The sequence below is a fragment of the Eriocheir sinensis genome, chromosome 20, assembly GCF_024679095.1.
Source record: "Eriocheir sinensis breed Jianghai 21 chromosome 20, ASM2467909v1, whole genome shotgun sequence".
Lineage (NCBI taxonomy): Eukaryota > Metazoa > Arthropoda > Malacostraca > Decapoda > Varunidae > Eriocheir > Eriocheir sinensis.
The window spans coordinates 21162305-21185327 of record NC_066528.1 but is presented as its reverse complement, the minus strand read 5'-3'; the positions used below and the strand labels follow the sequence as shown (position 1 = coordinate 21185327).

Sequence of the window (23023 nt, the reverse complement as noted above, 5' to 3'; positions counted from 1 at the left end):
GTGCCAGGGAAGCGCTGGAAGGTAGGATCCGTCTTTATTTTGTGGAGGGACAGGGAAATCAGGGTGGAAAAGAGGAAAATTGGAAAATCTGTTCTTATGGATGGTGGTGGGCGATCTACATGACGGCATATGACCTTATAAGACGATCTGCCATGACGCTATGGTATGACGATCTGCTTAAGTATGACTTGCTATAAGTATGACTTGATCTGTTTTTATGACGACCTTTTTGCAGGTTGACTTCTACCATGATCTATGCTGCCAGTTTTTGACCATCCGCTTTTTTTGATGATTTTTATGTTGACGAGACTGTTCTGCTGCTGATCTGTTTTTTGCTATGTTTTTGATTGACTTTTGCTATGTTGATTTGCTATCTTGATCTCACCGTGTTTTTGACGACTATTCTATGGTTGACTTATTTTATCTGCTATTTGTTGACTGACTATATGTGATTATGTTGCTTGTTGATTTGATCTCACCGTATGACCATGCCTGCCATGACTTTTGCCAAGATTTTTGCCATGTGCTGACGATTTTGTTTTGTTTGACGATTGTTGTTATGTTTTGTGACGATTTTATTTTGCACCGACTATGTTTGTTATGAACCATATGCTTAGACTTATGACCTATGGTGTTTTGGTGTCTGGTATGATGGTGGGTTTATGGTGGTGGTGTTATTATCGGGTTGATGTTTCGATTTATCCTCTGACCTGGTCGGCTCACCAAACCGTCACTTTAACCCGTCATCTCTTGCTGGCTCCAGAATGTCCGGGCACCTGTCAAAATCGTTTCTAGGGTGTTAGGTCAGGGTCACAGTCCACTTTGGGTTTCTGGTGGTGGAATGACGCCAGTAACCCAATCTTTCAGCTGGGATTAGCAATAGTGATAGGTTAGATTTATTTATTTCATATTTCTAATTCTATTTCTATTCAATTGCATTTTACTCTGCTGTTAGCATTTCATAACATTAGGGTATGGCTATTGAAGAAAGGGTGTGCCTGCCAATTTGAAGCCACAATTTTGTCCTAAACTTATTTTGGGTGTTATTCTGGAAATCAGATTTGGTTAGGGTTAGATTAATTTGTCTGTATATTAGGGCAATTAAGCTTTAGGGTTGTCTTGCAATGATGTCAGGCTTTGTATTTCTGCTGGGTGGCTGTTTATATTCGTGGGTATTTCTGAGTTTTCACCTGCAATTGTATGGGGCTTCTGCAGTGTTTGCACACTTGGTCATTAACGAGAGAGAGAGCCCGGTTCAATTCCCATGGAGGGAAAATTTGGGCGGCTTTCTTCCATACCTTCACACCCCTGTCCACCAGCAGTGTACTCAGATATTAATCGGGTTGTGCCTGTCTCTGGGGTCTGTTCCCTCCCATAACCTTCCTTCTATTCTCTGTCTTGGTCTTTCTTCTGTGTTGTGCTTGGGCTGGTGGAAGCTTTAGCGTTTTACTTTCCTCAGTGTTACTATGTGTGTGTGTGTGTCATCTTGGGTCAATTCCCTTGATTATTTCTTTCTATAGTCAATACTGTCATGTTCTGCCTCGCCCAAATATCAAGATCTTTTTCTTTTTCGTATATAGCATCGATAACATCCTCGGAAATCTATTTGAACAAATAGTTTGTCCTCACACAGATTTCAGTGTAGCAAACAGGGCCCTTTTTCTTTCAGTCTGAGAACTAATGACCTACATGAATAAACCTTATCATATAAAAACATTACACCTCAAATCCTACCGCCAAAGAACTGTTAGGCAACTTCCAAAGGTCTGTCCCTGAATCAATGAAGCAGACCAAGGTGCCTTTATCAGAGCCAGCGAGGGAAGAAATCTTTTGTTATTGCTGTAACTGAAACTTTAGTGCATGGTCTTCAATGTCACTGTTTTCAGATGATGCAAGTGAAGGCCACGAGAGAGAAGTGGAGAGAGGACCAGGGAATGAATGATCCAATGTCTTGCTGCCCCACCCACTGAGACAAGGTGTGTGTTTGTTTTAATGTGGGTGGTGTTTATTATAGTATCTTTGGTTTTTATAGACAGATAGCTAATCTTGTTTTTGCGATTAAAGGCATAAAATAGTACATCAGTATAGCCGTATTAGGGACAAAAGCGCAAAAAAAGTCGTGCGTAAATTATAACCCACGACACTGACAAGTTATGTCAATATCATAAATATTTCAACAACAACAAACGCTAACACTTAGAGAAAATGGAACTTCATAGCAAAACATGGGTCTGGAACTTATGGCGGCCCCTCACCCCTTACATCCCTTCCCCATGGCAGGTGTAAGACTGTATCCACCCACAGAACAGTATGCATGTAGTATAACTTCCCCACAGAACAATGCCTCGTGATATCGGAGGAGGAGTCAATTGAAATACGAGGCTAACGAAGATCAAATGTAGGTTGTGTCAACTATTTTGCATGAACGATAAACTTATTGGTATGGTGGTGTAGCTCGGGACTCACTGATTATTGGCACTGCTGGTTTTGTTCTCACATCTGTTCGTCTATGATGCAAAATACTGTAGTTTATTTGTTTTCGTTGTACTATTGTTATTATTATTATTATTGTTATTGTTTATCTTTTATCTGTTACCTATTCAACAAAACCTCTTCTTGTCTCTGTTCTTTTCTGTTTTGTCTGCCACCTCTTCCTTCTTTCTTTCTTTTTCTTTTTTTCATTTACATTTTCTCTACTGCCAGTAAGAGCATAGACTCCCTTGAGTGTTGGTATTAGTAGTAACAGTAATAGTAGCAGTAGTAGTAGTAGTAGTAGTAGTAATAGTAGTGGTATTGTATTGATATATAGTTGCAGTAGTTATTGTAGTTGTCATAATAGTAGCTAGTAGGAGTAGTAGTAGTAAAAGTTCTTTTGTAGGAGACATAGTAGTGAAAGTAGGTTTATATAGAACAGTCACCCCTTTGGCTGGTTTACACAGACACGTTGAGATGCATGGACTTCAGCAGGACACATGGAAACTTGTTGTATAATTTTTCCTTATTCATGATGTGGCTTTTGGACAAAGAGTCTCCATTTTGTGCGCCATACATGCTCTAGTCGTGCTGGGAAACTATGGAAAAGTGATGAGACAACTTAATTCTATTACATCCCCAAACTTTCTTTCTGTCTTTTTGCACTTGGAAGCCCAAGTCATATATTGTTGCATTCATAGCTTAAAACTATTCTTAAACACTCTGACATACAGTATGTGGACATTACATAGTTTAACATTATGTTATAACATAGAAACATTAGCAAAATACACCGACCTGCGCTACTTGATTAAATCACCGCTTCCATATTAAGGGAGTCTACAATTCATAATCACTTGAGTGTTTACAGACCTCACGTCTTAACACTTCATAGCTGTGTGTTTCAACGGAACCTATGTTACCTTCTAACAGTACTATAATAAGTTTATCTTTTTAGTACCATATAAATTTATAGCACCATATAAATTCCTTTTGCTACATTAATATTTTACGTAACAACAAGGAGGTATAATATGTATATTGATACCACAGTTACATGGTTTCTAAAATTGTAGGGACAATTTAACTTATAACTACTTAATGGTTAATTATAATTACGAGTTTATACGGAAATGCTACAACATCATTCTCCTTTGCACTTTGGCATAAACAGATCATTTTAGGCTCCTCGGTGGGTCGCCCTGGTCTCTTCCTTTGAGTAGTGGCTGATTCTACCAAGAGAATGTAAGACTATGAATAGGGCCTTTCAAATCAATGTTCATTGCTTTTATTCTTTTCTCCCTGAACGGTGTCATGACATGAGTCTGACATCATCACTTTCACCTTCTCTCAATAAGACCATCATCACTTGGAAGACACTCAGTTATTCTGCCTAGCCCATTGGTTTCAGCTAGGCTGCAACCTTAAATATCAACAATATCATCCACCTTTTGAGGTTTCTGCCATTTTATTTCCCTTTGGGGTTGGAGACTGCAAACTTCCCTTCCACCTTGACCAAAACTCATTTGCAAGGAACTATACCTCACGCCTAACGTCTTCAAATTTCGTGAACCCATAGAGCGCAGGCAAAAACATACCTCACCAGCCTTCCACACCTTCACTCCTTACTTAGCTTACCTAACTGAATGAAGTATCTCATACTTCCCCCTTCACTCAAGTTATATATATATATATATATATATATATATATATATATATATATATATATATATATATATATATATATATATATATATATATATATATATATATATATATATATATATATATATATATATATATATATATATATATATATATATATATATATATATATATATATATATATATATATATATATTATATATCTCTTCTTTGTTATATATAGATTAACCCAAACAAATTTCCTCATTTCAATTAATGTTGTTTCCATTAATGTGTTCTAAAACTATCTCAAATGAGCGCCCTAATCCTTCACAATGGTGCCATGCTCAAGCTGTTCTTTACAAGATATTTGCCAAAAGCGCTGCCTGGTATTTATGGATGTGTGTGTTACGAGTACGTTGACTGTTTGCCTTGTGTAGGTATGTTTGTGGGTCAATGTCAATGTGAGTGTTTGTGATCTTGTACATAAGTGTAAGTCTGTGTGCTTGTCTGTGTGTGAAGAGGGTCCATGTTTATCTGTTGTTTGATCCGTGATTTTTATATGAAGAAGCATTCCACAGTAGGTAGCAGGGGCTGGCCCAGCACTTTCTCACTCAAGGGAGGCACTAAGGAGCTGCCCATTTTCAATTTTTGGTTTATTTATGCCTGACCAACAAGACACCACAGGCTCAACCCCTTTACTACGGTAAACAGCGCCATATCCGGCTGGCCACGAAATTTCAAATGTCGCTTCTGTTTATAACAAGTTTTCAGCCATAAAGTCAACATAATCATCATATATATAAAAACATGCAGAATTAAATGGTGCACATAAAGAAATATAGATTATTTGATCATTTTGAGATGTATGCATACAGAGAAATTTGTGTTATTCGTAGATGACGTGTGTGTGTTGAATTGTATTTCCTTATAATAGTTATGATAAAGAAGCAGATTTGTGAAGGAGAGGGAAGGGAAGGACACAGACGTGATTATGGAAAATATACCACTGACTACCCGACAATACACCGTGTGTGTGTGTGTGTGTGTGTGTGTTTACCTATTTGTGAAATCCAGGAAAAGAGCTGTACTAGGCCCCGTCTCCATAACGCTTATCATCCAGTTTGGCTTTCAGTTCATGAATCGTTTTTGCACACAAATTCTCCTCGTCAAGTCCGTTCCATGTTGTTATGTATGGAAAACTGTATTTCTTGATGTCTCTCCTACAGTCGCTCTTCTTCAATTTCTTACCATTGCCTCTTGTCACACTTCTGTCACGTTCCACTAGGTCTTCCCTGTCCAATTTCTCCAATCCCTCCTGTGACGGGATACACTTGACTTTCAAGTGTTGAGGCTCTCTCAGACTCCCTTGAGCGAGCACTTGGTACCCTGAGGGATTTTTAGTATAGGCGAGGGGGAAGGAGTAATGGAGCAATGGAAGGAGTAATGACATCTAGCTCATAATATAACCAGGCAGCTTAGAAGTAATTCTAGAGGAGTAACAGAGGACGGGCTAAGAATCTTCTATACTAACAGCAGGAGCCTCAGAAACAAGATAGACTTACTAAGGGGTGAAGCTTGTTCAGAAAATTTTGACATAATAGCGATCACTGAGACATGGATAGACTTTGCTAATAGAAATTTTAGGTCAGAATTTGAAATAACGGGTTATCAGATGTTTCACAAAGACAGAAGGGGCAGAAAGGGAGGTGGAGTCGCGCTATATGTTAAAGACTCACTTAAATGTTTAGTTAACAATTCAGTCAGTTTGGGTGGACGTTTACAAAGGGAAAGAAAAACTAACTCTAGGATTTATGTACAGGCCACCCAACCTTAACAGGCAGGACACGAGTATATTACTACAGGAGATTGGCAGGGCGAGTATGAGTAGAAATGTCTGCGTAATGGGGGACTTTAATTATAGGAATATAGACTGGGAAGATCTAGTGGGTGACCTGGAAGCCGAGGACTTTCTTGAAGTTATACAAGATAATTTCCTTAAGCAGGTAGTTACTGAGCCTACCAGAGGAGATAACATATTAGACTTAGTCCTAACCAATAATGGGAACTTGCTACGTGAGTTGGAGGTGGACGGAGAGTTAGGAAACAGTGACCACAGAACGGTTCGTTTTAGGTTAGAGGGCGGTAACCGCGATCCAAACCCAGTGTTAGTGCCAGATTATAGAAGAGCAAACTACGAGTGGCTTAGAAGACATCTTGAAGGGGTAAACTTGGATAATTTAGTGATTCATGAGGGCCAGAACTGCGGATTGGAGAGCCAGGAGAACCAGGTAGAAATGTCTTACAATAATTTAGTTAGAGTAATAGTAGAGGGTCAAGAACAGCATATACCACAGCGAACACTTAGAAAAGAAAACAATGATCCTAAGTGGATGACTCGTGGACTAAAACACGAGATTGGGTTAAAGAAGGGAATTTATCAGAAAATAAAGAATGGGGAAACACATCTCAGGGGCCGGTACGTCGAGCTATCTAGATTAGTTAAGAAAAACACCAGGATAGCAAAATAGAACTATGAGATCAAAGTAGCAAATGAGGCGAAAAGTAATCCTAAGGGCTTCTTTCAGATGTATAGAACAAAAACACGGGAGAAAATTGGACCGCTGAAATCAAACACAGGGGAGCTAGTAGAAAATTACGAAAATATGAGCACATTGTTGAACGACTACTTCCTTTCAGTATTCACACAGGAGGATCGAACGACTATACCGGAAAGAGTTCAGGTGTACGAGGGCGGGGATGGCGATAAATTGAGGGATATAATCATTACCAGGCAAGTAGTTCAGGATGAGATAGATAAGCTTAAGAAGAACAAGTCGCCAGGTCCTGACGGGATATTTCCGAGGGTATTAAAGGAGCTAGGTGATATAATCAGTGACCCACTAACCGACATCTTTAAGATGTCGGTAAATACTGGCTATGTGCCGAGCCTATGGAAAGTAGCTAATGTGACGCCGATTTTTAAAAGGTGGACAGGTCAGTTGCTTCAAACTATCGCCCAATTAGCTTAACATCGGTTATAGGGAAGATGCTGGAGTCCATAATAGCCAGGAATATTCGGGAGCATTTAGAGAAACATAGCTTAATTCACGACTCGCAGCATGGGTTCACAAAAGGTAGGTCATGCCTCACCAATCTCTTGTCCTTCTACAATAAAGTATTTGAGGCGGTTGACAGAGATGAAAATTATGATGTAATCTATCTTGATTTTAGTAAAGCGTTTGACAAAGTTCCTCACCAACGACTGTTGCTTAAATTACAGGCTCACGGAGTAGAGGGTAAAGTTTTGAACTGGGTCAAGGCGTGGCTTAGCAATAGGAAGCAAAGAGTGCAAATCAATGGTAAAGGATCTGACTGGGGATGTGTTACGAGTGGGGTCCCACAAGGTTCGGTATTAGGTCCACTTTTGTTTATTATTTATATCAATGACTTAGACACAGGAATTAGTAGTGATGTTAGTAAATTTGCAGATGATACCAAGATCGGTAGAGTAATTGAGTCGGATCAGGACGCTTGGTATTCTCCAAGGTGAACTCAACAGATTATATGACTGGGCGGATAAATGGCAGATGGAGTTCAATGTAGGGAAGTGCAGTATTCTGAGTGTAGGTAGGAACAACCCCTCACATAACTATTGCTTAAATGACACTCTCATAAGTAGGTCTGGGTGCGAGAGGATTTAGGGTCTTAGTGAGCTCTGATCTCCGTCCAAGGGCACAATGCATTCAAGCTAGAAATCGAGCTAATAGGGTACTGGGATTTATTTCAAGGAGCGTAAGCAACAGAAGCCCAAGTCTTCCTCAAACTATATTTAGCATTAGTTAGACCTCATCTTGACTATGCGGTTCAGTTCTGGTCACCCTACTATAGAATGGATATCAAAATGTTAGAATCGGTGCAGAGGAGGATGACTAAGATGATTCAGGGGTTGAGAAACTTGCCATATGATAGAAAAGACTCAAATAGTTAAACTTCTGTATCTCCCTAGAAAGGCGAAGGTGACATGATCGAGGTTTATAAATGGATGAAGGGTTTTAATAAGGGAGACATTCATATAGTTTTATTAAGAGGAACCGTAGGGACACGAAGTAATGGGTTTAAAACTGGATAAATCTTAGATTCAATAGGACATAGTGTTTGGTTTTACTAATAGGGTGGTGGATGAGTGGAATAGGCTTAGCAGTCATAGAGTGCCAATACACTATCAAAGATTCGAAAAAAAATAGACTAGATAAATTCCATGGACAGCGATATTAGGTGGGTTAGATACACGGGAGCTTAGGTCAAGGAGGTTGCCCTCAGACAGGCTCATGATTGGCCCTTGCAGACCTTGCATCTATATGTTCTTATGTTCTTATGTATCCTGTATTAGGTCCTCTCTCTCCAGTGCTGTTAGTCCCAATTTCTCCAGTCTTTCATAAGTATGTTCTCTCAGAGTTTCCAATTTAGCCGCTGTTCTCTGTATTCTTTCCAACTTTATAATTTCTTTCTTCAATCTAGGTGACCACACTAATGCTGCATATTGGACGTGATCATCCACGTCTCTTTAATTCTCTCTGTCTTCGTCTCTTTAATTCTCTGTCTCTTTCATTCTCTGTGTCTCTGTCTCTTTCATTCCCTGTCTCTCTGTGTCTCTTTAATTCGCTGTCTATCTGTCTCATTAATTCTCTGTCTCTCTCGTCTCATTAATTCTCTCTCTCTCTCTCTCTCTCTCAATATCTATCTATTTATGTATTTTACCTTAAAAAGAATTTATTACCACAAAAAAATAAACTATCAACTTTATTAATCTCCTTACTTTACTTATAGAGACAAGAGAAGGAAGAGGAAGAAAAAGAAGATGATGAAGAGGAAGAGGAGGATGACTTTGAAGACCAGCAGACAGGCAGACAGACAGACATTGGTGAGTGTTGAATCATTTTCCTTCCATAAACTCTCCTTCCTTCATTCCTTCTTGTCTCTTGGATAAATTAGATAAAAGCCAGGTTATTTAAACCCTTCAGCAGTTTATATATTTGAGGTTTTCATAGAGCTTTGAGAGGCATTTCCAGGGCTAGTTTAATGACCCTGGTGGTAGTGTGACCTTCCTCTGTACCAAGAATTTAAAGGAACCTATTTGTCAAGACTTTCATTGGAGTTTGGGCATTTCCAGGGCTAGTTTTATGACTGGAGGTAGTGTGACCCTTCCTCTGTACCATGAACCTAAAGAAACACACATTTGTCTAGACTTTCATAGGAGTTTGGGGAATTTCCAGGGCTAGTTTAATGACCCTGGTGGTAGTGTGACCCTTCCTCTGTACCAAGAACTTAAAGAAACACAGATTTGTCTAGACTTTGAGTTCGTATGGGGTGGTACGCTGGTGCCTCCAATGGACTCGCCAGAACGCCTCATTTTGCCATTTTTCCACCGATTTAGAGAGCCTGGTTCAATTCCCGGGCGGAGGGAAAATTTGAGCTGCTTTTCCGATACCCTACGCCCTGTCCACCCAGCAGTGAGTGGTTACCAGGTATTAATCGGGGGTTGTGTCCCGTCTCCTGGGGTCTGTTCCCTTCTATAATTCCTTCCCCTTCTGTCTCTCTCCGGCAAGTGACCTCAGATGTTGAGCCGACTACATCAAACTTTTTCCAAACTCCCCTGTGCTAAGTCCTGATGCTTTATATACATAAACTTTAACATTAAAGTAAAAACAGGTATTTTGCACTTTCCCATCTCAGATCATCTCCCAATGTTCTTAAATATATCAACTCCCAAAGTAAATCAGAAACTCTATAAGAAAAAAATCCAAGACATATCTAATAATAATAAAGCGCTGTTTTCAATTAAACTAAACTTTTATATGCTGGCAAGACTATCTATCTGTACAAGATGTTAACTTAAATTGTGCTAGATTCATAAAAATATTCAAGACCTATTTGAGGAATGCTTTCCTATAAAACAAAACATATATCAGAAAACGATTTAATAGTCCCTGGATCACACAAGCTATCTTAAAATCCATAAAACTAAAAACAATTTGTACAAGGACTACAAAATTAGCCATATCTGAAGAGTATTATAACAAGTATCAAATACACTAAACACAACGATAAGAACTGCCAAGAAATCATATTATATGAATACATTTACAAGCTTTAAAAACAATACAAAAGTAATATGGAAAGCTATTAATGATTCAAAACAATCACAATAGAACTTATCTAAATTACATTTCTATAACAACAAAATATTAACAAGTCCAGATGAAATAACTGAAGCATTAATGAATACTATGTGAACATTGCACCTCACCTAGATAGTAACATTCCACCATCTAATATTGACCCTATTAGCTTTCTCCCCAACAGTTATCCAACATCTATGGCAGCTCCTCATATTGACCCCCAAGAGGTAATCGTTATAATTAATAACCTAAAACACAAAAGCCAGTATAATGAAATTTCTGTATTTATAAAAACAACAAATACCAACTAGCCATTCCTTTATCAATTTTATTTAACCAATCTATATTTTATGGTAAACTCCCACAATGTCTAAAACATGCTAATATAATTCCAATTCATAAAAGGGCCATAAAGATCTATTAAGTAACTACAGACCAATTTCTCTGTTAAATGTATTTTCAAAATATTCGAAAAATAATGAAAGCTAATCTAGTAAATTTCCTAGAGAATAAGTGAGTTATAACTCCATATCAATATGGTTTCAGACAAGGGTTAAGCACATTTAATGCTTTAAGTAATTTAAGTGAAAAATCTACTCTTACACCAGGTTCAAAAATTTCTTAAGTATCTATATAGATTTCAAAAGCATTTGACACTGTTCGACATGACATTTTATTGAAAAATTATATCATTACGGTATTAGAGGGATCATACATGACTGGTTCAAAGACTACTTGATAAACAGAACTCAATCCACTAAATTGCTTCAACCACTCCTCCACACCACGGCTTTATTAAATATGGAATACCACAGGAAGTGTTCTAGGTCCAATTCTATTTTCATTTTGCATTAATGACCTACCACATATATTCAAAACTGTAAAACTATATTATTTGCCGATGACTCCACTCTATATATAACTGGTACAGACCCAACTGCCATGGTACATAAAGCCAATATGGAAATGGATATCTTCTATAAATGGTGTGTGAGCAATAGATTAACAGTAAATCAAAATAAAACTTATTATATGCTTTTCACCAACAAACATACACAATCTCTACCTCCATTATTTTACAATTTCAGTATAATAAAAAGAATAACCCAGCATACACTATTAGGATCACTTTGATGACTCACTAACATTCAAACCTCATATATCAAATATGTGCCTAAACTATCTAGAATAGTTGCCCTTCTCTAAAAATTAAAGATCACATGCCTCGTCATGTTTTGAAAATCATATATGATGCTCATGTCTAACCCATTCTAAGTTATTGCATACCCATTTGCAATACTTACCCAACCCATCTGTTACCCCTTTTCCGATTACAAAAGAAAATAATAAGAATTATTACAAACAGCGAATATTACGCACACTCTCTACCACTCTTTAAGGAAACAAATACTTTAACACTTTTCAATTTAAATAAACTTCATATGGGTATTTATATGTATAAAACAAAAGTGAACATACTATGTTACTGCAACCCCACCATAACTATCACACTGTATCAGCCACAATCTGAATGTACCTCCACACGCCTCATCCCTATATCAACACTCCCTGTCATGCAATGGCCCCAAACTATGGAACTCAATACCTCAACACATAAACTCCTTCCAAACCTAAATTCCTTTAAAATCATCTAAAAAAATATATACTATCCGTACTATAAAAGCTGCATATATCTCTTATTCAATGTCATTATTATTATTATTATTATTATTATCATCATCACTATCACTACTTTTACTATTATTATTACTATTACTATCATTTTCAACTGTTGTGTACCATTATTATTATCATTATTATTATGTATTGTTATATGTTTTTCTGATAGTTCAAGTAACATTAGACGAAGTATTCAAAATAATGATTCTGAATACTTGGTCTAATGTTACTTGGGCCCGAAATTTAGTAGACTATACATGTCCAGAAAACAATAAAATTTAAAAATACATACCAATTGTTGCACCAAAAGCTCTAGCTTCCTATGGGCTACTTGTACAACTAATCTATGTTATATCAACCAATGTATATACAAATTTCAAGTATAATAAAATGTTTCAATGTTTCCACCTCCAATCTTTCCTTCACTCCAATCTTTTCTCCTGTCCTCCAATCTTTCTTCCTTCCCTCCAATCTTTCCTCCACTCTCTGTTCCCAGGAGGAGTGTTATCAAGGTCTCATTAAAGGTGCTAGATAATGGTACAATAGCTAAATATAGGTAACAGATACAGTGTTCTAACTACTGTGATGCTCAGCGATCACAGAGGTGATTGTCTCTGAATGGAGGCATACATTCCTCGTTCTTTCTCTACTCCTCACGCTAAAAAGCCTTGGTTTAATCACGCTTGTTCTCGTATGTCAATGATAGAGAGGTAGCTCACAAAAGATACCAGAGCCTTCAAACTAATGCTAATTATGAACTTTACATTTCTGCAAATCGTGCCAAATCTATTCTGACTAACCAAAATTCTTTCATTAATAGAAAATGTCAAAACCTTGCTTTCTAACTCTTCCTGTGACTTCTGGCATCTAGCCAAAAACATCTCCTCCAACTTCACTTCTTCATCTTTCCTCCACTCTCAGTCCTGACGGCAACACTGCCGCCTCATCTATCTCTAAGGCTGAACTCTTCTCAAACTTTTTCTAAAACTCCACTCTGGACGATTCTGGGCATATTCCTCCTACTCATCCCCTCTGACTCCTTTATGCCTGTTATAAAGATTCTTCAAAATGATGTTTTCTATGCCCTCTGGCCTCAATCCTCAGAAGGCTTATGGACCTGATGGAGTGCTCCTATTGTCCTTAAAACTGTGCCTCCGTGCTGTCACCCTGCCTGGTCAAACTTTTCGCTTCTGCCTGTCAACATCTACCTTTCCTTCTTGCTGGAAGTATGCCTTCACACAGCCTGTACCTAAGAAGGGTGACCGCCCAATCCCTCAAACCACCGTCCTATTGCTTTACTTTCTTGTCTATCTAAAGCTTTTGAATCAACTTAACCGTAAGATTCAAAGCACCTTTCCACTTCTGACCTTATATCTGATCGCCAGTATGGGTTCCGCAAGGCTTCTACTGGTGATCTCCTAGCCTTCTTAACTGACTCTTGGTCATCCTCTCTTAGTCGCTTTCGTGAAACTTTGTTATTGCGCTTGGACATATCAAAAGCTTTTTGATAGGGTCTGGCACAAATCTTGCTTTCTAAACTACCCTCCTACTTCTTTGGTTTCTATCCTTCTCTGTACCTTTATCTCCAGTTTCCTTTCTGACTGCTCTATTTCTGCCGTGGTAGACGGTCACTGTTCTTCCCTAAATCTATTAACAGTGGTGTCCCACAGGGTTCTGTCCTATCTCCCACTCTTTTCTGTTGTTCATTGATGATCTTCTTTCCAAAACGAACTGTCCTATCCATTCCTACGCTCGATGATTCCACTCTGCATTATTCAACTTCTTTAATAGAAGACCCACCCTTCAGGAACTTAACGACTTCAAGGCTGAGGCTGCAGAACGCTTAGCCTCAGACCTTACTATTATTTCCGATTGGGGCAAGAAGAACCTGTGTCCTTCAACGCCTCAAAAACACAGTTTCTCCACCCATCCACTGACACAATCTTCCAAACAACTATCCCCTATTCTTTGACAACACCCAGCTATCACCTTCCTCAACACTAAACATCCTCGGTCTATCCTTAACTCAAAATCTCAACTGAAACTTCATATCTCATCTCTTACTAAATCAGCTTCCTCGAGGCTGGGCGTCTGTACCGCCTCCGCCAGTTCTTCTCCCCTGCACAGTTGTTGTCCATATACAGGGGCCTTGTCTGCCCTCGTATGGAGTATGCATCTCATGTGGGGGGCTCCACCACACAGCTCTTCTGGACAGAGTGGAGGCAAAGGCTCTTCGTCTCATCAGCTCTCCTCCTCATACTGATAGTCTTCTACCTCTTAAATTCACCATAATGTTGCCTCTCTTTCATCTTCTATCGATATTTCCACGCTGACTGCTCTTCTGAACTTGCTAACTGCATGCCTCCCCCTCCCATGGGCCTTGCTTGCACTCGACTTTATACTCATGCTCATCCCTATACTGTCCAAACACCTTATGCAAGAGTTAACACGCATATTCACTCTTTAATACCTCACGATGTTAAACTATGAAAAAATCTTCATTCAACTGGATTTCCTCCTGCCCACGACTTGAATCCTTTCAAGAGGAGGGTGTCAGGACACTCCTCCCGAAACTGACTTATCTTTCGCCACCTCTTTGGATTCTTTTTAGAGCAGGCGGGCTTTTTTTTTTATTAATGTTTACTTTTTTGTGCCCTTGAGCTGTCTCCTTTGCTGTAAAAAAAAAAAAAAAAAATATATATATAATCTATATTTGTAAAATTGTACACTGTTTTAATATGTATGTATATTTCAACTATGTAAATCTATGTGTTTATTTTTGTATATGTATCTTATCTATTACTGTCATCCAGTATACTTTGAAAGAGTCTAAATCGTCAAGGAGTACAGTTGATGTGAGGGTCAGGTCATATTAATTGCCCACCTGGAGCACACATTTAACATGCTTCATTGGAGTTTGAGGTCGTTCCAGGGTACTAGCTTCATGACCCAGGTGGTGCTTTTAACAACCCTTCCTATGTACCATGAACCTAAAAGAAACACTCAATAGAACCTAAATATTCTCCTTTTGGCCTTGGAAGTAGTTGATGAGGGTCAGGTCATATTAATTGCCCTCCTGGAACACACATTTAACAAGGCGCCAGAGAAGCTTGAGGTCGTTCCAGGGGTACTAGCTTCATGACCCAGGTGGTGGTTTAATAACCCTTCCTATGTACCATGAACCTAAAAGAAACACTCAATAGAGTCTAATTAGTCTCCTTGTCCTTTGGAAATAGTTGATGTGAAAGGTAGAAGTGTCTGATGGTCACATTCTTAAATATAACCAAGACACATACTTAAGACGGCTTTCCTAGGAGTCATAGGCATTCCCAGGCTTGGCCCAGGTGGTGGTTTAACCCTTCCTCTGTACCATGAACCTAAGAAAACACTCATTAGAAACCGACTGACCACCTTTTCGCCTTTAAAATTGGTTAACTTGAGGCTCAGAATGCCGCCTAGGCCCGGATTCATCAATCTTACCAACCACGCCTTTGGTATCTCTCACATTTACCGAGCGCTACCAGAGCTGCGGCATCTTTCAAACACGGCATTCATCAACAGTATGGTAACGCCCGTAACTCGCACTTAGCAACAATTGGTTGGCTGATAGCCAATCACGCACAATTTTGATGCTGTATTTCAGCTTTCACGTGTCGCTTGTTTACTAATACACAGACTTCAAAATCAAGACATGTGTATTGTACAGGCGTAAATACTGCCTTAAAACAAATAATTAGCGTGGTGATCCTCAATTAGATGTATGCTTTTTACGAATGAATGCTGCTATTTGTATATTTATTCTTGAAATAAAATATACTTGCTTATGTAGCCTAGCAATATTCTGAACATTTTTGTATGTTACCACGTAGTTTTCCATCGCCAACGCCAGCTGCGTGCCTCGCTATCACAAGATTGGGTATTATTCTAATGTTTGCCCATACTCACCCCTCGCAACCAAACTGACTAGGGGCCATTGTCATCATGCCTCACTGGTGCAGCCAAGCAATGGGTGTATGGGAAGTTGTGGCTGCTGAGGTGAATGGCGTGATCAAGTGGCTTCGTGAGTAGTGTGGAGGAGGTCAGAGCAAAATTTTACGACATTAAACTCCACAGCAAGAATATTGGAGACTTGAGACGGAGGTGACTGTCACAGGCAGAACATTATTCCTCTGCAGTGTTTTTAACAAGTAGGAAAAGTCATGGGTGGACAGTTCCACAGACTTACATACTATAGAGTGCGGCCTGCAAGTGAAGCCAGCCTGAGGCTGTGCACGGGAAAAGTGCCCAGTTCATCCCAAACCGACGACTTCACACACCTCACTCCCACCCCGTTTCCTGACCCCAACATTCATTTTTGAGAAAATGTAGACCATCATCTTCTTGAGAAAATTCTGCATCACACTAGCATAAAATTGTAACAATAATGTGTAAATACACATACGAAAATCAAAGTTAAATGAATAGGAGTACACATTTTCTTGCATTTATTTCTCTTCAACTCCTTCAGACTCAGCTGGTTTTGCCACATCGCTTCTATAAGCTCCAGATCCTAAATCTGCATACTTTTCTGCTTCTGATGGTGTAGGGCACGTTACGAGGTAAAAATACATTGGCTCAAAATCGCCTCCAACATGAGCCACGGCAGTGTCTAAGCACTTACCACGCCTGTGGTAACTCAGTTACGGGTGCTCGGAGCGCAGTAACTTTTGGCCTTACCACGTCTCGTAAGTGGTTGATGAATGCCGATTTACTGGTGGGGAGATACCATGAGATTCTACCAGACAGAGGTCCGGTAAATGGTTTGATGAATCCACTAAGCTACAATGGGTGTGTGCTATGATTGACCTAAATTGTACACTGCCATATTACATTATTATAAGTCCACAGTATACCATCACAGCAACACTGTACCCAGCGTTGCCATGTACCAAATCATTGCATATATTGTTTCAAGACCCTAAAACTATTGTACAAGCACCAATAATGCCCTAAAATTAAAGTTAATGTTATTAGTGTCAAGTATTGATGCTTTTGTGTCAATACTTATGAGTAAAAATAAAAGATGCTATATATGTTCACGGTGGTTCATGGTAAGGTGGCAACGTTGACTGTACCTCATATATCGACTTGGACTGGGGCCAAACCCTTCGGATAAGCTAAATTGCACTTGCCAAACAGTAGAGTCAATGGGTTTACTCTAATGGGGTCCAGGCCCTCCCCATGCCCATTCTCCCCATTACGCCACTCTTCCAGGCAATGGTGGGATACATACAGCGTGTTAGTTGAAGGGTTAAACAGCCGCAGGGGACACGCAGCCTCCTGGTACTGAAGGGAAGTGCTGTATAGGTTAGAATTACCTTCTGAATAAAGCCTTGAACGTAATGACGCCGCACTCTGCTCATTTGAAAAGCTGTTATGAATGTTTGGGACAGGTTACTATGGTGGCTAGGTCATTACATACCAAATCAGGACTAGGTTTTGGGAGACAGGTCAGGTCATTTTGTTGTAGACTTGTGATACTGGGCTGGACTGCACTGGGTACACTACCAAGATGCTGAAGTTGTTACACAATTTATAATGATATCTTTTTGGAGGACGGGCTTTTTTCATTATTGGTTCTTTTTTTCTTGAATTGTTTACTGTAAAAAAGTATGTTAATGTTTACACAGTTAATTGACACCCAACTTGATTTGCAGACACTACTAAACGAAGAAGAGGAGGAGGAGGAGGAAGAAGAAGACGAGGAACACAGGAGGAACCCATTGTGAGTGTTAATTTATTTTTTCTAAAATGGTTAACGAGCAATCATGAATTTTTATAATAAGGAGGGAAAGTGTGATGTTTTTGTAGTTTTGTTGTTGTCGAGGGGAGAAGGCCTCATTAGATAGCTTACACTATAGCTGGTCTGTTTCGTTAGGGTCCATGCAAGGGGGATTATATACATCCATTGAGACTTTGTGGATCATCTTTAGTGGAGTTAATTCTCTCTCTCTCTCTCTCTCTCTCTCTCTCTCTCTATCTCTCTCTCTCTCTCACACTATCTCACTCTCTCTCTCTCTCTCTATCTCTCTCTCAAATATCTATCTTGGTCGCCCATTAAAATCTTTTCTTATATTTTCTCCTCTCAGCAACAGCTTTCTCCTCTCTGTTCCGTCCTTCTGGCTCGGGGCCTCTTAAACAAGGCCACAGTGCAGGGAGGCGTTAATGAGCCCAATCAGAGTGGGATGGACGAGGAGAGGTTTGAATTCAATCTGGGTTTTGATGACACAATATTAACTATATCCTGGGATTGGTATTATAAGACACTTTTGCTTCTCACGTCAACTATGTTCTGTATTTCTGAAGGTCAAAGAGGGGGCAATCGGGTTCTAATGAGTGTTTCTTCATGTTTTGTATCAGTACATCCTTAATAACATGGACCATTCTCAGGCAGTTTAAATGCTGGGGCTGACCTCATCCTTATTTAATTGAGTCAATGATAACTCTAGGTGGTGGTATAGAAGCATAATTACCGGTAAAATTATACAGAATTATAATATCTGCCAAAATTAATACGTAAAGTACATACTGCACCATAGCTATACGATATATGAGGATGATAGGTATCTATTTAATAATGAGTCTGTGCACCCCTGCTGTGATTACACTGTTAAAAATCTGCTGCAAGGCTTTGAGGCCTGTCACTAGTGGAGCCTGTGACCACATGTTGTCTGCAGACCCATTCATACGTTAGAGATGGACACACTAATCGGCTGTGCTATTTGATGATGACTGAGGCCTTCACCGTCAAGGATAATGATGACTTTGTGGCAGTCTTGTGGGGTCTGCATTGCCACCAACTTGGGCATGTCTTTGGCCAGTATAGTAAGACAGTTTTGCTTCTTACATCAGCTATTTCTAAGGGCTAAAGAGGGGATCAGTTGGGTTGCAATGAGTGTTTTGGGGTTCATGCAACTGAAGAAGGGTTAGGCCAGCACCAGGGTTATAAACTACCCTGGAAATGTCCACAATTCCTAGGAAGGCCTTGCCAGATGTGTGTTTCTTCAGGGTCATGGTACAGAGGAAGGGTCACACTACCACCAGGGCCACAAAACTACCCCTGGAAATGCCCACAACTCCTAGGAAATCCTTGACAAATGTGTGTTTCTATAGGTTCATGGTACAGAGGAAAGGTCACACCACCAGGGCCACAAACTGCTCCTGAAATGTTCAAAACTCCTACGAAAACCTTGGCAAATCTGTGTTTTAGGTTCATGATACAGAGGAAGGATCAAACTACCATCGAGGTCACAAATCTACCCCTGAAATAATGAAAAACCATGAAAGGACAGAATTAGGATCAAACGACTTCAGTATAATCATTTCAAATAGTCTGTTTGGTGTTGACTCCTCCCTCCTATGTTATCTATAGGTAATACATGAGAAGGAAAATAAGTGTTGGGACTGTGCAAAGTATTACGAGTTAAACCTGAGAAGTTTTGGGTCCTCCAAAGGCACCCTATGTATCATCTATTTTAGGGGTTTATGTCATGGCAAAATTTGGCCTGTCGCTGCTACACGGTAAAGCCATAAAATTGGCCCGTCTGATACCGGGTTAATTGTATTTTGACGCTCTGACCTCACACGGCACGGCTAGTCTAGTCTCGCATTGGCTGGGCTCCTGCGTGAGGACTAAGCCTGTATTGCACCCAGCAGCACATACATGGCAAGGCTTTCGGAGGAGTCTGGGGCATTTCCAGGGGTAGTTTAATGACCCTTCTGGTAATGTGACTTCTGTACCATGATCAGAAGAAATGCACATTTGAGAAGGCTTTGGATGAGTTTTGCATTTCCAGGGTAGTTTAATGACCCTGGTGGTAGTGTGACCCTTCTTCTGTACCATGAACCTGAAAACACACATTTGAGAAGGCTTTCAATGAGTTTTATGCATTTCCAGGGGTAGTTTAATGACCCTGGTGGTAGTGTGACCATTCTTCTGAACCATGAACTTGCCAAAACATTCAATAAGACTTAACTGACCTCATTTTTGGCCTTTGGAAATATCTGATGTGAGGGAGTGAGGCATCTAAGTATATCTACCTTAGTAACCTTTCTTAGCAGCTCTTAGGATGAAGATTCTGTACGTCAGTAAGGGAGGAAAATACATTCGTTGAAGGAGATTTATACCTTAGGAAGTGTCTAAAGGAGTGAGCTACTCAACCCATTGTGGAGGTTAGCTTGAAGAGGTGGAGGACTTCCTCTCCTGTTGAGTGCCTCATGGTGTGCCTGGTAATTAAGATTATATAAATGTTCTTGTCTATCATATAGTATTTTGTTCATCCTCTCTCTCTCTCTCTCCTATAAATCCTCTCTCTCTCTCCTCAATAAATCCTTTCTCCTCAATAAATCCTCTCTCCTCCAGGCACGCAGAGGGGGTGCTAGGGTGCCCAAGCACCTGCCCTTTGCTCCTGTTTTAAAAGTGCCCTTTCAGAGAAATGTAATACAGGCCTGTGCCCCGCCTGTTCGATGTCTCAGGATTGACACGACTTCATTACATATTTCGCTTAATTTACTAGTGCCTAATCTTATAATTAGTTCCATACATGTCTTACTTATCAGCTTAATTAATTTTCCCATTCAGAGCTGAATATAGTCCCATCCCAATCATACTTATATTAAACATAGTCAACACCAGGCCGTCCGGACGACAAGCAGCCAGCAGGGGAGGCCTCGACGCCATCTTGTCCTTACTTTATGTTCATATAAAATATTAGCCTGCTGGTACCTATGACAGTTTAAATAAATTTGAAAGGGTATTGAGCAGATATATGTTTTATTCTCCTTCATTACTATATTTTTGCTCTTTTTCACTTCTGAGCAGTTTAAACAAATTTGAAAGGGTATTGAGCAGATATATGTTTTATTCTCCTCATTACTATATTTTGCCCTTTTTTCACTTGAGCACCTGCCCTGAAAGTTCTGCACGTCCCTGCTCTCCTCAATAAATCCTTTCTCCTCAATAAATCTCTCTCTCTCTCTCTCAATAAATCCTCTCTCTCTCTCTCTCTCCTCAATAAATCATCTCTCAATAAATCTCCTCTCTATCACAATAAATCTCTACTCTCTCTCCTCAATAAATCTCTCTCTCTCTCAATAAATCTCTCTCTCTCTCAATAAATCTCTCTCTCTCTCAATAAATCTCTCTCTCTCTCAATAAATCTCTCTCTCTCTCAATAAATCTCCTCTCTATCACAATAAATCTCCTCTCTATCACAATAAATCTCCTCTCTCTCTCAATAAATCTCCTCTCTCTCTCAATAAATCACCTCTCTCTGTATCACAATAAATCTCTCTCTCTCAATAAATCTCCTCTCTCTCTCTCTCAATAAATCTCCTCTCTCTCAATAAATCTCCTCTATCACAATAAATCTCCTCTCTCAATAAATCCTCTCTCTCAATAAATCTCTCTCTAAATCTCTCTCTCAATAAATCTCCTCTCTCTCAATAAATCTCTCTCTCTCTCAATAAATCTCCTCTATCACAATAAATCTCCTCTCTCTCAATAAATCCTCTCTCAATAAATCTACTCTCTCTAACAATAAATATACTCTCTCTCAATAAATCTCCTCTCTCTCTCAATAAATCTCCTCTCTCTCTCAATAAATATCCTCTCTCAATAAATCTACTCTCTCAATAAATCTCCTCTCTCACAACAAATCTCCTCTCTCTCTCACTATATATCATCTCTCTCTCAATATCTCCACTCTCTCTCTCAATATATACCCTCTCTCACTAAATCTCCTCTCTATCACAATAAATCTCCTCTCTCTCAATAACCCTTCTCTATCACAATAAATCTCCTCTCAATAAATCTCCTCTCAATAAATCTCTCTCTCAATAAATCTCTCTCTTCAATAAATCTCCTCTTTCTCTCAATAAATCTCCTCTATCACAATAAATCTCTCTCTCAATAAATCTCCTCTCACTCAATAAATTTTTTGTTGGGTTTGCCTCTCCAAGGGTCCGTACGTTACCTGAGGTGTTGGCTGGCCTGTGGTGACTGCCTCTTCATCCTTCTTCCTCCCTTATACCTCCATCTCTGGACCTTTCTCTCCCTTCCATTGTGTATTTTCCTCCTCCCCACTTTCTCTCTCTACACATAATCAGTCTGTTCCTAGTCAGTGCGTAATGTTTTATATACGAGGCGTCCTGCCGAGAGGGTTTAAGTGACCTGTTCTTCAGTAAATTATGGGTTCAGTTTCCCTCCCAGAACACATTTCAAGACTCCCGACCCTTGCTTATAACATATACAAGGTCCCACGTGCCCATCTCGGCTGGACGCCAGGCAGTTTTTGTAATGTTGGCTTCGGTTTCTCAGATCCTGACGCAATTTGTGAGATTTTCCTTCTGTTTTATACGTATAGGTGTCGTACCTCAGTGTCTTTCTTAATGATTATTTTGTCTGTATATCATTCCATGTTATTTCTGTCATTCTGTTCCTCCTCAGTGCGTAATATACGAGACATCCAGCCAAGATCGGGTTTAAGTGACCTGTTCTCGAGTATATTAGGGTTGGATTCCTCCCCCCAGAACACTTATGAGACTCCCAACCCCTTGCCTTTACCATATACAAGGTCTCTTATGCCTATCTTAGCTGGACGTCTTGTAGTTTGTGTAAAATTTGCTTCGGCTGTCACAGATTTCACCTCTGTTCTCTTTCTGTGTGTGGTTCAGGCTTCTCTTGCCGACATATTTGTTTAATTTCATTTGGCGTTTTGGTAATTGTTTATGTCTACTCTCTCATTACCACTCCTCTCTTCTGCTCTCTCTCCAAGCTCCTCCTCTCAACTTTTCCTTTCATTCTTCTTTAACTCATTTTCTCCCTCATTTTGACTCATCTTTTACTCTCCCTTCTTTACTCATCTCCTCTTTCCATTCCTCTATTTATTGGCAACTTATATATATATATATATATATATATATATATATATATATATATATATATATATATATATATATATATACATATATATATATATATATATATATATATATAGATATATATA

The 23023-nt window shown here is 39.3% G+C and overlaps 1 long non-coding RNA gene across 1 annotated transcript; it reads left to right on the top strand.

Moving 5' to 3' along the window:
- Positions 1 to 1882: 1882 nt before the first annotated feature.
- Positions 1883 to 17749, top strand: LOC127001387 (uncharacterized). The gene is made up of 3 exons (XR_007755239.1): positions 1883 to 1976; positions 8947 to 9040; positions 17675 to 17749. It is a non-coding gene; the product is annotated as an uncharacterized LOC127001387 (long non-coding RNA).
- Positions 17750 to 23023: the final 5274 nt, after the last annotated feature.